Raw genomic sequence first — 12,678 nt, forward strand, 5'->3', positions numbered from 1 at the left:
ATGTTTATTTGTCGGAAAATGTGCCTTGATGGTTTGCCTAGCACGTGGCTGAATTTTTTTTTTCTGAAATGCCGTATATTAGAATGTTAGCCATTTTTCCGCGAGTGCCCCTTTTTATTTGTTTTACATTTTTTCGCTTAGTCATGATACCGTAAGGAATTGGCAAGTAGTGTCGCAAAACTTATATTTTTATAGTGTTGGAAAGTGTTTCTAGATGATCTGGCTACCCATGCCTATCTTTTTTTTAGCCAGATATGGCGTATATATAGGTATGTGTTCGATTTTCCGGTGATTGCCATTTTTTCGTTTTTTCCCAATTCTTTCAAAATTACTACGTACTAAGGAACTATCACAGAGTAATGATTCCTCTAGATGTTTATTTGTCGGAAAATTTTGTTTACTTTTTTTTTTATTTGAATATCATCAAATTTTTTTAGCTAAAATAATATATTGTTTTACATTTTTTTTTGATTTATTTCCCTTCAAAAAAAATTTTTTTGGGTCAGAATTTTAATTTTATAGTCGTAAAATAATCGTCAATTATCCAGCAACCCACCATACAATTTTTATGCATATCCAATAATAATTAGATTAGTAAATAACACCTTGAAATTGACATACCCTTCCTACATTTCAAGTGGCAGATTAGGGAGTCTGAGTCAGTGTGGTTGGCGGCCATTTTGTGGACATATCCGAAGCGTAAGCTGCCCTATCTATATATATTCTTGTTCCCTATAGAAATTGTGATATTTTGGTATATTTTTACCTGCATAAATATCATATTATATATTAAATATATGTATTTTTTTACGAAATTTCTAAGTACTCAAAAAATTACCTTTAGATATGGCCCCTGATATAAATGTAATTTACAAAATAATGAAGATTTTTTTACATATTTCTATTTTAGGATAACATATGTTTATTCCCTAAAAAAATTAGCCACTTCCTATTTCATTTGGGTACCCAAAAAAATTCATGAAATTTGGACAAATTTTTTTGGCCAAAAAAAGTTACCCTTTTTTCTCATTTCAGATCTTCACCTCCATGGGTCTGACTTCATCCAAAATACATCAAGATGTGTCCTAAACATTCAAGAATCAATTCCTAAAAGGAATTGTGTATATTTGTATAAACTTTTTTTTTATGAATTTTTATGTCAGGTCTTTTTTTTCTACTTAATTTTTTAAAATACTTATAATAAATAGTTTTTCTGCAGATGAGTAGTATTTATCTTTACAGTTGTTTTAATCATTCATTGAAGTTTTTTTTGGCAAAAGAAAAAAGGAGGTTACTGCAAAAACTGATTTTTCAAGAATTTTTTTTGGCGTCGGGGTCGTTCGCGTCCGAGTATACCCTTCAAGGGGTGTCCGAGGAGCGTACTTATCCAGGGTTAAACCACCTGGAAAACCCAAAGTTTGAAAATCAGCCCCTTGGAAACATAAAAGGTTGAAAATCAGCCCCCTGAAAACCCAAGAATTTTAAAATCAGCCCCCTAGAAAACCCAAAGTTGGAAAATCAGCCCCCTGAAAAACCCAAAGTTTGAAAATCAGCCCCTGGAAAAGACAAAGTTTAAAAATCAGCCCCCTGGAAACCCAGAGTTCAAAATCAACCCCCAGGATCAAAAGTTATAAAATCAGCCTCCTGGAAAACGCAAAGTTTGAAAATTAGCAACCAGGAAACCCAATGTTTGAAAATCAGCCCCCTGGAAAACCCAAATTTTGGAAATCAGCCCCCTTGAAACCCAAAGTTTGGAAATCAGTCCCTAGAAAACCCAAAGTTGGAAAATCAGCCCCCTGAAAACCAAAAGATTTAAAATCAGCCCCCAGGAAATACAAAGTTTGAATATCAGCCCACAGGAAACCCACAGTTAAAAAATCAGTGCCCTTGAAAACCAAAAGTTTTAAAATCAGCCCCTGAAAACCAAAGTTTGAAAATACCCCCTGGAAAACCAAAAGTTTGAAAATCAGCCCCGTGGAAAACCCAAAGTTTTAAAATCAGCCCCCTGGCAAACCAAAAGTTTGGAAATCAGCCCCCTGAAAAAGAAAAGTTTGAAAATCAGCCCCCAAGAAACCCAAAGTCTGAAAATCAGCCCCAAGGAAACCAAAAGTTGTAAAATCAACCCTACTGAAAACCCAAAATTTGAAAATCAGCCCCCAGGAAACCCAAAGTTTGAAAATCAGCCGTCAGGAAAACCAAAAGTTTGAAAAACAGCCCCCTGGAAAACCAAAAGTTTGATAATCAACCCCCTGGAAAACAAAAGTTTGAAAATCAGACCCCAGGAAACCCAAAGTTTAAAAATATGCCCTCAGGAAAACCAAAAGTTTGAAAATCATACCCCTGGAAAACCCAGTTTGGAAATTAGCGCCCTGAAAACCAAAAGTTTGAAAATCAGCCCCCTGAAAAACCCAGTTTCAAAATCACTCCCCAGGAAACCCATAGTTTGAAAATCAGCCCCCTAAAACAAGAAGTTTGAAAATCAGCACCCAGTAAACCCGAAGTTAGAAAATCATCCCCCAGGAAACCCAGAGTTTGAAAATCAGGCCCGTGGAAAACCCAAAGTTTGAAAATAAGCCCCAGGAAACTAAAATTTTGAAAATCAGCCCCATTGAAAACCAATGGTATGAAAATCAGCCCCCTGAAAACCAAAAGTTGGAAAATCAGCTCCTTGAAAACCGAGAGTTTGAAAATCAGCTCCCAGGAAATGAAAAGTTTGAAAATCAGCCCGCAGGAAACCCAAAGTTTGAAATTCATCCCCCTGGCAAACCCAAAGTTTGAAAATACGCCCCTGAAAAACCCAGTTTTAAAATTAGCACCCACAAACACCAAAGTTTGAAAATCAGACTCCGGGAAAACCGAAAGTTTTGAAAATCCGCACCTGAAAACCCCAAAGTTTGAAAAGCAGCCCCCAGGGAACCAAAAGTTGGAAAATCAGCCCCCATGAAACCCAAAGTTTGAAAATCAACCCCTTAGAAAACCCATAGTTTGAAATTCCAACGGTGGAAAACCAAAAGTTGGAAAATTAGCCCCCTGGAAACCCTGAGTTCCAAATCAGCTACCAGGAAACCCATGTTTGAAAATCAGCCCCCTGGAAAACCCAAATTTGAAAATTAGTACCCAGGAAACCCAAAGTTTGAAAATTAGCCACTGGAAAACCCAAGGTTCGAAAATCAGCCCCAAAAAGCCCAAAGTTTTTAAAATCCGCCCCCTGAAAAACCCAAAGTTTAGAAAATCAGCCATCTGAAAACTCAAAGTTTGAAAATCAGCCCCCAGGAAACCCAAAGTTTGAAAATCAGCCCCCTGGAAAACCGAAAGTTTGAAATTCAGCCACTGGAAAACCAAAAGTTTGAGAATCAGCCCCTTGGAAACCCAGAGTTGAATATCAGCCTCAAGGAAACCCAAACTTTGAAAATCAGCCCCTTGGAAACCCAAAGTTTTGAAATCAGCCCCTCAAAAACTCAAAGTTTTAAAATCCGCCCCCTGACAAACAAAAGTTTGAAAGTCAGCCCCCTGAAAACCCAAAGTTTGAAAATCAGCCCCCTGAAAACCAAGTTTGAAAATCAGCCTCCAGGAAACCAAAAGTTTGAAAATCAGCCCCTTGAAAAACCTAAAATTTGAAAATCAGCCCGCTGAAAACCCAAAGTTTTAAAATCAGCCACCTGTGAAACCCCAAAGTTGAAAATCAGCCCCCTGGAAAATCCAAAATTTTTAAATCAGCCCCTGAAAAAACAGAAGTTTGAAAATCAGCCCTTGAAAAAAAAGTTTAAAAATCAGCCCTCAGGAAACTCCAAGTATGAAAATCAGCCCCAGGAAACCAAAAGTTTGAAAATCAGCCCCCGGAAAAGTCAGTTTGAAAATCAGCCCTCTGAAAACCTAAAGTTTGAAAATCAGCCCTCTGAAAACCTAAAGTTTGAAATTCAGCCCCAGGAAACCCAAAGTTCGAAAATCAGCCCCTTGAAAATCGAAAGTTTTAAAATCAGCCCCTTGAAAACCCAAAGTTCGAAAATCAGCCCCCTGAAAACCAAAAGTTTGAAAAACAGCCCCTTGGAAAACCCAGAGTTTGGAGATCAGCCCCCTGAAAACCAAAAGTTTGAAAACAGCCCCCTGAAAACCAGAAGTTTGAATATCTGCCCCCTGAAAACCAAAGTTTGGAAGTCAGGCCCCTAAAATCTAGAGTTGGAGAATCAGCCCCCTGAAAACCCAAAGTTTGAAGATTAAACCACCTGGAAAACCCAAAGTTTGAAAATCAGCCCCCTGAAAACCCAAGAATTTGAAAATCAGCCCCCTAGAAAACCCAAAGTTTGAAAATCAGCCCCCTGGAAAACCCAAATTTTGAAAATCAGCCCCTGGAAAACCCAAAGTTTAAAAATCTGCCCTTGGATACCCAGAGTTCAAAATCAAACCCCAGGATCCCAAAGTTATGAAATCAGTCCCCTGGAAAACCCAAAGTTTGAAAATTAACTCCCAAAAAACCCAAAGTTTAAAAATTAGCCCCCAGGAAAACCCCAAGTTTGAAATTCAGCCCCCAGGAAGCCCAAAGTTTTTAAAATCCGCCCCTTGAAAAACCCAGTTTTGAAAATCAGCCCCCTGAAAACCAAAAGTTTAAAAATCAGCCCCCAGGAAACCCCAATTATGAAAAACAGCCCCAGGAAACCAAAAGTTTGAAAATCGGCCCCCTTGAAAACCTAGTTGGAAAATAAGCCCTCTGAAAACCTAAAGTTTGAAAATCGGCCCCCAGGAAACCCAAAGTTGGGAAATATGCCCCCTGAAAATCAAAAGTTTGAAAATCAGCCCCTTGAGAACCAAAAGTTTGAAAATCAGCCCCCTGAAAACCAAAAGTTTGAAAAACAGCCACTTGGAAAACCCAGAGTTTGGATATCAGCCCCCTGAAAACCAAAAGTTTGAAAACAGCCCCCTGAAAGCCAAAAGTTTGAAAATCAGCCCCCTGAAAACCAAAAGTTTGGAAGTCAGGCCCCTGAAAACCTGAAGTTGGAAAATCAGCCCCCTGAAAACCCAAGTTTGAAGATTAAACCCCCTGGAAAACCCAAAGTTTGAAAATCAGCCCCTTGGAAACCCAAAGTTTGAAAATCAGCCCCTGAAACCTCAAAGTTTGAAAATCAGCCCCCTAGAAAACCCAAAGTTTTAAAATCAGCCCCTGGAAAACCAAAAGTTTGAAAATCAGCCCCTGGAAAACGCAAAGTTTAAAAATCAGCCCCCTGGAAACTCAGAGTTCAAAATCAACCCCCAGGATCCCAAAGTTATAAAATCAGCCCCCTGGACAACCCAAAGTTTGATATTAGCACACAGGAAACCCAAAGTTCAAAAATCAGCCCCCAGGAAAACCCTAAGTTTGAAAATCAGCTTCTTGAACCCCAAAGTTTTTTAAATCCGCCCCCTGAAAACCCATTTTTGAAAATCAGCCCCCTGAAAACTCAAAATTTTAAAATCAGCCCCCAGGAAACTCAATGTTTGAAAATCAGTCCCCAGGAAACCCAAAGTTTGAAAATCAGCCACCTGGAAAACCCAAGGTTTGAAATTCAGCCCGCTGGCAAACCAAAAGTTTGAAAATCAGCCCGCTGGAAAACCCAAAGTTGAAAATCAGCCCCCAGGAAACCCAAAGTTTGAAAATTAGCCTCCTGGACACCATAAGTTTTGAAATCAGGCCCTTGAAAATTTAGAGTTGGAAAATCAGCCCCCTGACAAACAAAAGTTTGAAAATCAGCGCTGACCCCTGAAAACCCAAAGTTTGAAAATGAGCCCCCTGAAAACCAAAAGTTTGAGAATGAGCCCCCTGAAAACCAAAAGTTTGAAAATCAGCCCCTTGGAAAACCCAAAATTTGAAAATCAGCCACCTGGGAAACCCAAAGTTTGAACATCAGCCCCCAGTGAAAACCCAAGTTCGAAAATTAGCACCTTTGAAAATCCAAAATTTATAAATCAGCCCCTGAGAAAGAGGTTTGAAAATCAGCCCTATGAAAAACAAAAGTTTAAAAATCAGCCCCCAGGAAACCCTAAGTTTGAAAATCAGGCCCCTGAAAACCTAAAGTTGGAAAATCAGCCCCATACAAACCCAGTTTGAAATTTAGCCCCCAGGAAACCCAAAGTTTGAAAATCAGCCCCTTGGAAACCCAAAGTTTTAAAATAAGCCCCCTGAAAACCCAAAGTTGGAAAAAGAGCCCCCTGAAACCCCAGTTTGAAAATCAGCCCCCAGGAAACCCAAAGTTTGAAAATCAGTTCTTGGAAACCCAAAGTTTGAAAATAAGCCCCCTGAAAACCCAAAGTTGGAAAATCAGCCCTCTAGAAAACCCAAAGTTTGAAAATCAGCCCCCTGGTAAATGCAAAGTTCGAAAATCAGCCCCTTGGCGAACCAATATTTTGAAAATCCACCCCCTGAAAACCAAAAGTTTGAAAATTAGCCCCCAGGAAACCCAAAAATTGAAAATGAGCCCCCAGGAAACTCAAAGTTTGAAAATCAGAACCTGGAAAACCCAAGGTTTAAAAATCAGCCCCTTGGAAAACCATGTTTGAAAAATAGCCCCCAGGAAACCCAAATTTTGAAAATCTGCCCCCATGGAAACTAAAAGTTTGAAAGTCAGCCCCCTGTAATATCCAAAATTTAAAAATCAGGCCCCTGATTACCCAAAGTTTGAAAATCAGTCCCATGGAAAACCCAACGTTTAAAAATCTGCCCCCTTGGAAAACCCAAAGTATGGAAATCAGCCCCCCTGAAAAACCCAAATTATGAAAATAAGCCCCCGGGGAAACCCAAAGTTTGAAAATCAGTCCCCTGACCACCAAAAGTTTGGAAATCAGCCCTTGGAAACCCAAAGTTTGCAAACCATTCCATAAAAACCCAAAGTTTTAAAATCAGGCCCTGGAAAACCCAGAGTTTGAAAATCAGCCCCCTGGTAAACGAAAAGTTTAAAAATCAGCCCCTTGAAAACCAAAAGTTTGAAAATCAGCCCCCTGAAAACCAAAAGTTTGATAATCAGCCCCCAGGTAACCCAAAGTTTTAAAATGAGCCCCTGGGAAACCCAAAGTTTGGGAATTTTCCCCCAAAAAACCCAAAGTTTGAAAATCATCCCCAAGGAAACCCAAAGTCTAAAAATCAGTCACCTGGAAAACCCAAAGTTTGAAAATCAGCCCCTGGAAAATCCAAAGTTTAAAAATCAGCCCCCTGGAAACCCAGAGTTCAAAATCAACCCCCAGGATCCCAAAGTTATAAAATCAGCCCCCTGGAAAACCCAAAGTTTGAAAATAAGCACCCAGAAAAACCAAAATTTAAAAATCAGCCCTCAGGAAAACCCCTAATTTGAAAATCAGCCCCCGGGAAGCCCAAAGTTTAAAGATCAGCCCCCAGGAAACCCCAATTATGGAAAACAGCCCCAGGATACCAAAAGTTTGAAAATCAGCCCCCTGGAAAACCCAGTTTGAAAATCAGCCCTCTGAAAACCTAAAGTTTGAAAATCGGCCCCCAGGAAACCCAAAGTTCGAAAATAAGCCCCTTGAAAATCAAAAGTTTGAAAATCAGCCCCTTGAAAACCAAAAGTTTGAAAATCAGCCCCGTGAAAACCAAGTGTGAAAAACAGCCCCTTGGAAAACCCAGAGTTTGGAAATCAGCCCCCTGAAAACCAAAAGTTTGAAAACAGCCCCCTGAAAACCAAAAGTTTGAAAATCAGCCCCCTGAAAACCAAAAGTTTGGAAGTCAGGCCCCTGAAAACCTGAAAATGGAAAATCAGCCCCCTGAAAACCCAAAGTTTGAAAATTAAACCACCTGGAAAATCCAAAGTTTGAAAATCAGCCCCTAGGAAACCCAAAGTTGGAAAATCCGCCCCCTGAAAACCCAAGAATTTGAAAATCAGCCCCCTAGAAAACCCAAAGTTGGAAAATCAGCCCCCTGGAAAACCCAAAGTTTGAAAATCAGCCCCTGGAAAACACAAAGTTTGAAAATCAGCCCCCTGGAAACCCAGAGTTCATAATCAACCCCCAGGATCCCAAAGTTATAAAATCAGCCTCCTGGAAAACACAAAGTTCGAAAATTAGCACCCAGGAAACCCAAAGTTTGAAAATCAGCCCCCTGGAAAACCCCAAGTTTGAAAATCTGCCCCCAGGAAGCCCAAAGTTTTCAAAATCTGCCCCCTGAAAACCCAGTTTTAAAAATCAGCCCCCTGAAAACTCGAAGTTTGAAAATAAGCCCCCAGGAAACCTAAAGTTTGAAAATCCGCCCCCAAGAAACCCAAAGTTTGAAAATCAGCCACCTGGAAAACCCAATGTTTGAAATTCAGCCCGCTGGCAAACCAAAAGTTTGAAAATTAGCCCGCTGGAAACCCAAAGTTGAAAATCAGCCCCAAGGAAACCCAAAGTTTGAAAATCAGCCTCCTGGAAAACCATGAGTTTTTAAATCAGCCCCTTGAAAACTTAGAGTTGGAAAATCAGCCCCCTGACAAACAAAATTTTGAAAATCAGCCCCCTGAAAACACAAAGTTTGAAAATGAGCCCCCTGAAACCCAAAAGTTTGAGAATCAGCCCCCTGAAAACCAAAAGTATGAAAATCAGCCCCCTGTGAAACCCCAAGTTTGAAAATCAGCCCCCTGGAAAATCAAAAGTTTATAAATCAGCCCCTGAAAAAACAAGTTTGAAAATCAGCCCCTGGAAAACCCAAGGTTTAAAAATCAGCCACCTGGAAAACCCAAATTTTGAAAATCAGCCCCTGGAAAATCCAAAGTTTAAAAATCAGCCCCCTGGAAACCCAGAGTTCAAAATCAACCCCCAGGATCCCAAAGTTATAAAATCAGCCCCCTGGAAAACCCAAAGTTTGAAAATAAGCACCCAGAAAAACCAGAATTTAAAAATCAGCCCTCAGGAAAACCCCTAGTTTGAAAATCAGCCCCCGGGAAGCCCAAAGTTTAAAAATCAGCCCCCAGGAAACCCCAATTATGGAAAACAGCCCCAGGAAACCAAAAGTTTGAAAATCAGCCCCCTGGAAAACCCAGTTTGAAAATCAGCCCTCTGAAAACCTAAAGTTTGAAAATCGGCCCCCAGGAAACCCAAAGTTCGAAAATAAGCCCCTTAAAAATCAAAAGTTTGAAAATCAGCCCCTTGAAAACCAAAAGTTTGAAAATCAGCCCCGCGAAAACCAAGTGTGAAAAACAGCCCCTTGGAAAACCCATAGTTTGGAAATCAGCCCCCTGAAAACCAAAAGTTTGAAAACAGCCCCCTGAAAACTAACAGTTTGAAAATCAGCCCCCTGAAAACCAAAAGTTTGGAAGTCAGGCCCTTGAAAACCTGAAGTTGGAAAATCAGCCCCCTGAAAACCCAAAGTTTGAAGATTAAACCACTGGAAAACCCAAAGTTTGAAAATCAGCCCCATGGAAACCCAAAGTTGGAAAATCCGCCCCCTGAAAACCCAAGAATTTGAAAATCAGCCCCCTAGAAAACCCAAAGTTGGAAAATCAGCCCCCTGGAAAACCCAAAGTTTGAAAATCAGCCCCTGGAAAAAACAAAGTTTGAAAATCAGCCCCCTGGAAACCCAGAGTTCATAATCAACCCCCAGGATCCCAAAGTTATAAAATCAGCCTCCTGGAAAACCCAAAGTTCGAAAATTAGCACCCAGGAAACCCAAAGTTTGAAAATCAGCCCCCTGGAAAACCCCAAGTTTGAAAATCTGCCCCCAGGAAGCCCAAAGTTTTCAAAATCTGCCCCCTGAAAACCCAGTTTTGAAAATCAGCCCCCTGAAAACTCTAAGTTTGAAAATAAGCCCCCAGGAAACCTAAAGTTTGAAAATCAGCCCCCAAGAAACCCAAAGTTTGAAAATCAGCCACCTGGAAAACCCAATGTTTGAAATTCAGCCCGCTGGCAAACCAAAAGTTTGAAAATCAGCCCGCTGGAAACCCAAAGTTGAAAATCAGCCCCAAGGAAACCCAAAGTTTGAAAATCAGCCTCCTGTAAAAACCATGAGTTTTTAAATCAGCCCCTTGAAAACTTAGAGTTGGAAAATCAGCCCCCTGACCAACAAAATTTTGAAAATCAGCCCCCTGAAAACACAAAGTTTGAAAATGAGCCCTCTGAAACCCAAAAGTTTGAGAATCAGCCCCCTGAAAACCAAAAGTATGAAAATCAGCCCCCTGTGAAACCCCAAGTTTGAAAATCAGCCCCCTGGAAAATCAAAAGTTTATAAATCAGCCCCTGAAAAAACAAGTTTGAAAATCAGCCCCTGGAAAACCCAAGGTTTAAAAATCAGCCCCCTGGAAAACCATAAGGTTGAAAAATAGCCCCCAGGAAACCCAAAGTTTGAAAATCAGCCCCCCAGGAAACCAAAACTTTGAAAATCTGCCACCCTGGAAACTAAAAGTTTGAAAGTCAGCCCCCTGTAAAATCTGAAATTTAAAAATCAGCCCACTGATTACCCAAAGTTTGAAAATCAGTCCCATGGAAAACCCAAAGTTTGAAAATCAGCCTCTTGAAAAACCCAAATTATGAAAATCAGCCACCTTGAAAACCAAAAGTTTGAGAATCAGTCCCCTGACCACCAAAAGTTGGGAAATCAGCCCCCTGGAAAACCCAAAGTTTGCAAACCAGCCCCCTAGAAACCCAAAGTTTTAAAATCAGCCCCTGGAAAACCCAGAGTTTGAAAATCAGCCCCCTGGTAAACCAAAAGTTTGAAAATTAGCCCCCTGAAAACCAAAAGTTTGAAAATCAGCCCCCTGAAAACCAAAAGTTTGATAATCATCCCCCAGGAAACCCAAAGTTTAAAAACGAGCCCCTGGGAAACCCAAAGTTTGGAAATCAGCCCCCCAAAACCCCAAAGTTTGAAAATCATCCCTAAAGAAACCCAAAGTTGGAAAATCAGCCCCCTGGAAAACCCAAAGTTTGAAAATTAGCCCAAGAAAACCAAAAGATTGAAAATCAGCCCCCAAGAAACCAAAGTTTGAAAATAAGCCCCTTGGAAAACCCAAAGTTTGAAAATCAGCCCAAGAAAACCAGAAGTTTGAAAATCAGCCGCCTGTAAACCCAAAGTTTGAAAATCAGCCGCCTGAAAACCCAAAGTTTGAAAATCAGCCCCCAGGAAACCAAAAGTTTGAAAATCAGCTCCCAGGGAACCCACAGTTTAAAAATCATCCCCGTGAAAACCCAAAGTTCGAGAATCAGCCCCCTGTAAAACCCGCGGTTTGAAAATAAGCCCCAAGGAAACCAAGAGTTTGAAAATCAGACCCCTGGAAAATCTACAGTTTGAAAATCAGCCTCCTGGATAACCCAAAGTTTGAAAATAAGCCTCCAGGAAAACCCAAAGTTTGAAAATCAGCCCCAGGAAACACAAAGTTTGAAAATCATCCCCCAGGAAACCCAAAGTATGAAAATCAGCCCCCTGAAAAACCATAAGTTAGAAAATCAGACTCCTGAAAACCAAAAGTTTGAAAATCAGCCCCCAGGAAACATGAAGTTTGAAAATCAGCCCCCTGGAAATCCCAAAGTTAGAAAATAAGCCCCAGGTAACCAAAAGTTTGAAAATCAGACCCCTGAAAACCAAAAGTTTGAAAATAAGCCACTTGAAAACACAAATTTTGAAAATCAGCCGCTAGGTAACCCAAAGTTTTAAAATCAGCCCCCTTGAAAACTTAGTTTGATTATCAGCCCCTGAGAAGCCAAAGTTTGAAAATCAGCCACCTGCAAAATGCAAAGTTAGAAAATCAGCCCCTTGTAAAACAAAATTTTGAAAATCAGCCGCTAGGAAACCCAAAATTTGAAAAACATCCCCCTGGAATTCCAAAGTTAAAAAATCAGTCACAGGACACCAAAAGTTTGAAAATCAGCCCCTTGGAAACCCAAAGTTTGAAAATCAGCCCCCTGAAAATCAAAAGTTTGAAAATCAACCCCCTAGAAAATCCGAAGTTTGAAAATCAGTGCCCTGGAAAACCCAAAGTTTGAAAATCAGCCCCTGGAAAATGCAAACTTTAAAAATCAGCCCCCTGGAAACCCAGAGTTCAAAATCAGTCCCCAGGAAACCCAAAGTTTGAAAATCAGCCCCCTGGAAGCCTAAAGTTTTTAAAATCTGCCCCCTGAAAAACCTAGTTTTGAAAATCTGCCCCCTGAAAACTCAAAGTTTGAAAATCAGCCCCCAGGAAACCCAAAGTCTGAAAATCAGCCCCCAGGAAGCCTAAAGTTTTTAAAATCTGCCCCCTGAAAAACCTAGTTTTGAAAATCTGCCCCCTGAAAACTCAAAGTTTGAAAATCAGCCCCCAGGAAACCCTAAGTTTGAAAATCAGCCCCCAGGAAACCCAAAGTTTGAAAATCACCACCTGGAAAACCCAATGTTTAAAATTCAGCCCCCTGGCAAACCAAAAGTTTGAAAATCAGCCCGCTGGAAACCCAGAGTTGAAAATCAGCCCCAGGAAACCCAAAGTTTGAAAATCAGCCCCCTGGAAAACCAGAAGTTTTGAAATCAGCCTCTTGAAAACTTAAAGTTTGAAAATCAGCCTCTTGAAAAATTAAAGTTTGAAAATCAGCCCCCTGACAAACAAATTTTGAAAATCAGCCCCCTTAAAACCCAAAGTTTGAAAATCAGCCCACTGAAAACCAAAAGTTTGAGAATCAGCCCCCTAGAAACCAAAAGTTTGAAAATCAGTACCTTGGAAAACCAAAAATTTGAAAATCAGCCCCATGAAAACCCAAATTTTAAAA

The sequence above is a fragment of the Palaemon carinicauda genome, chromosome 43, assembly GCF_036898095.1.
Source record: "Palaemon carinicauda isolate YSFRI2023 chromosome 43, ASM3689809v2, whole genome shotgun sequence".
Classification (NCBI taxonomy): Eukaryota; Metazoa; Arthropoda; class Malacostraca; order Decapoda; family Palaemonidae; genus Palaemon; species Palaemon carinicauda.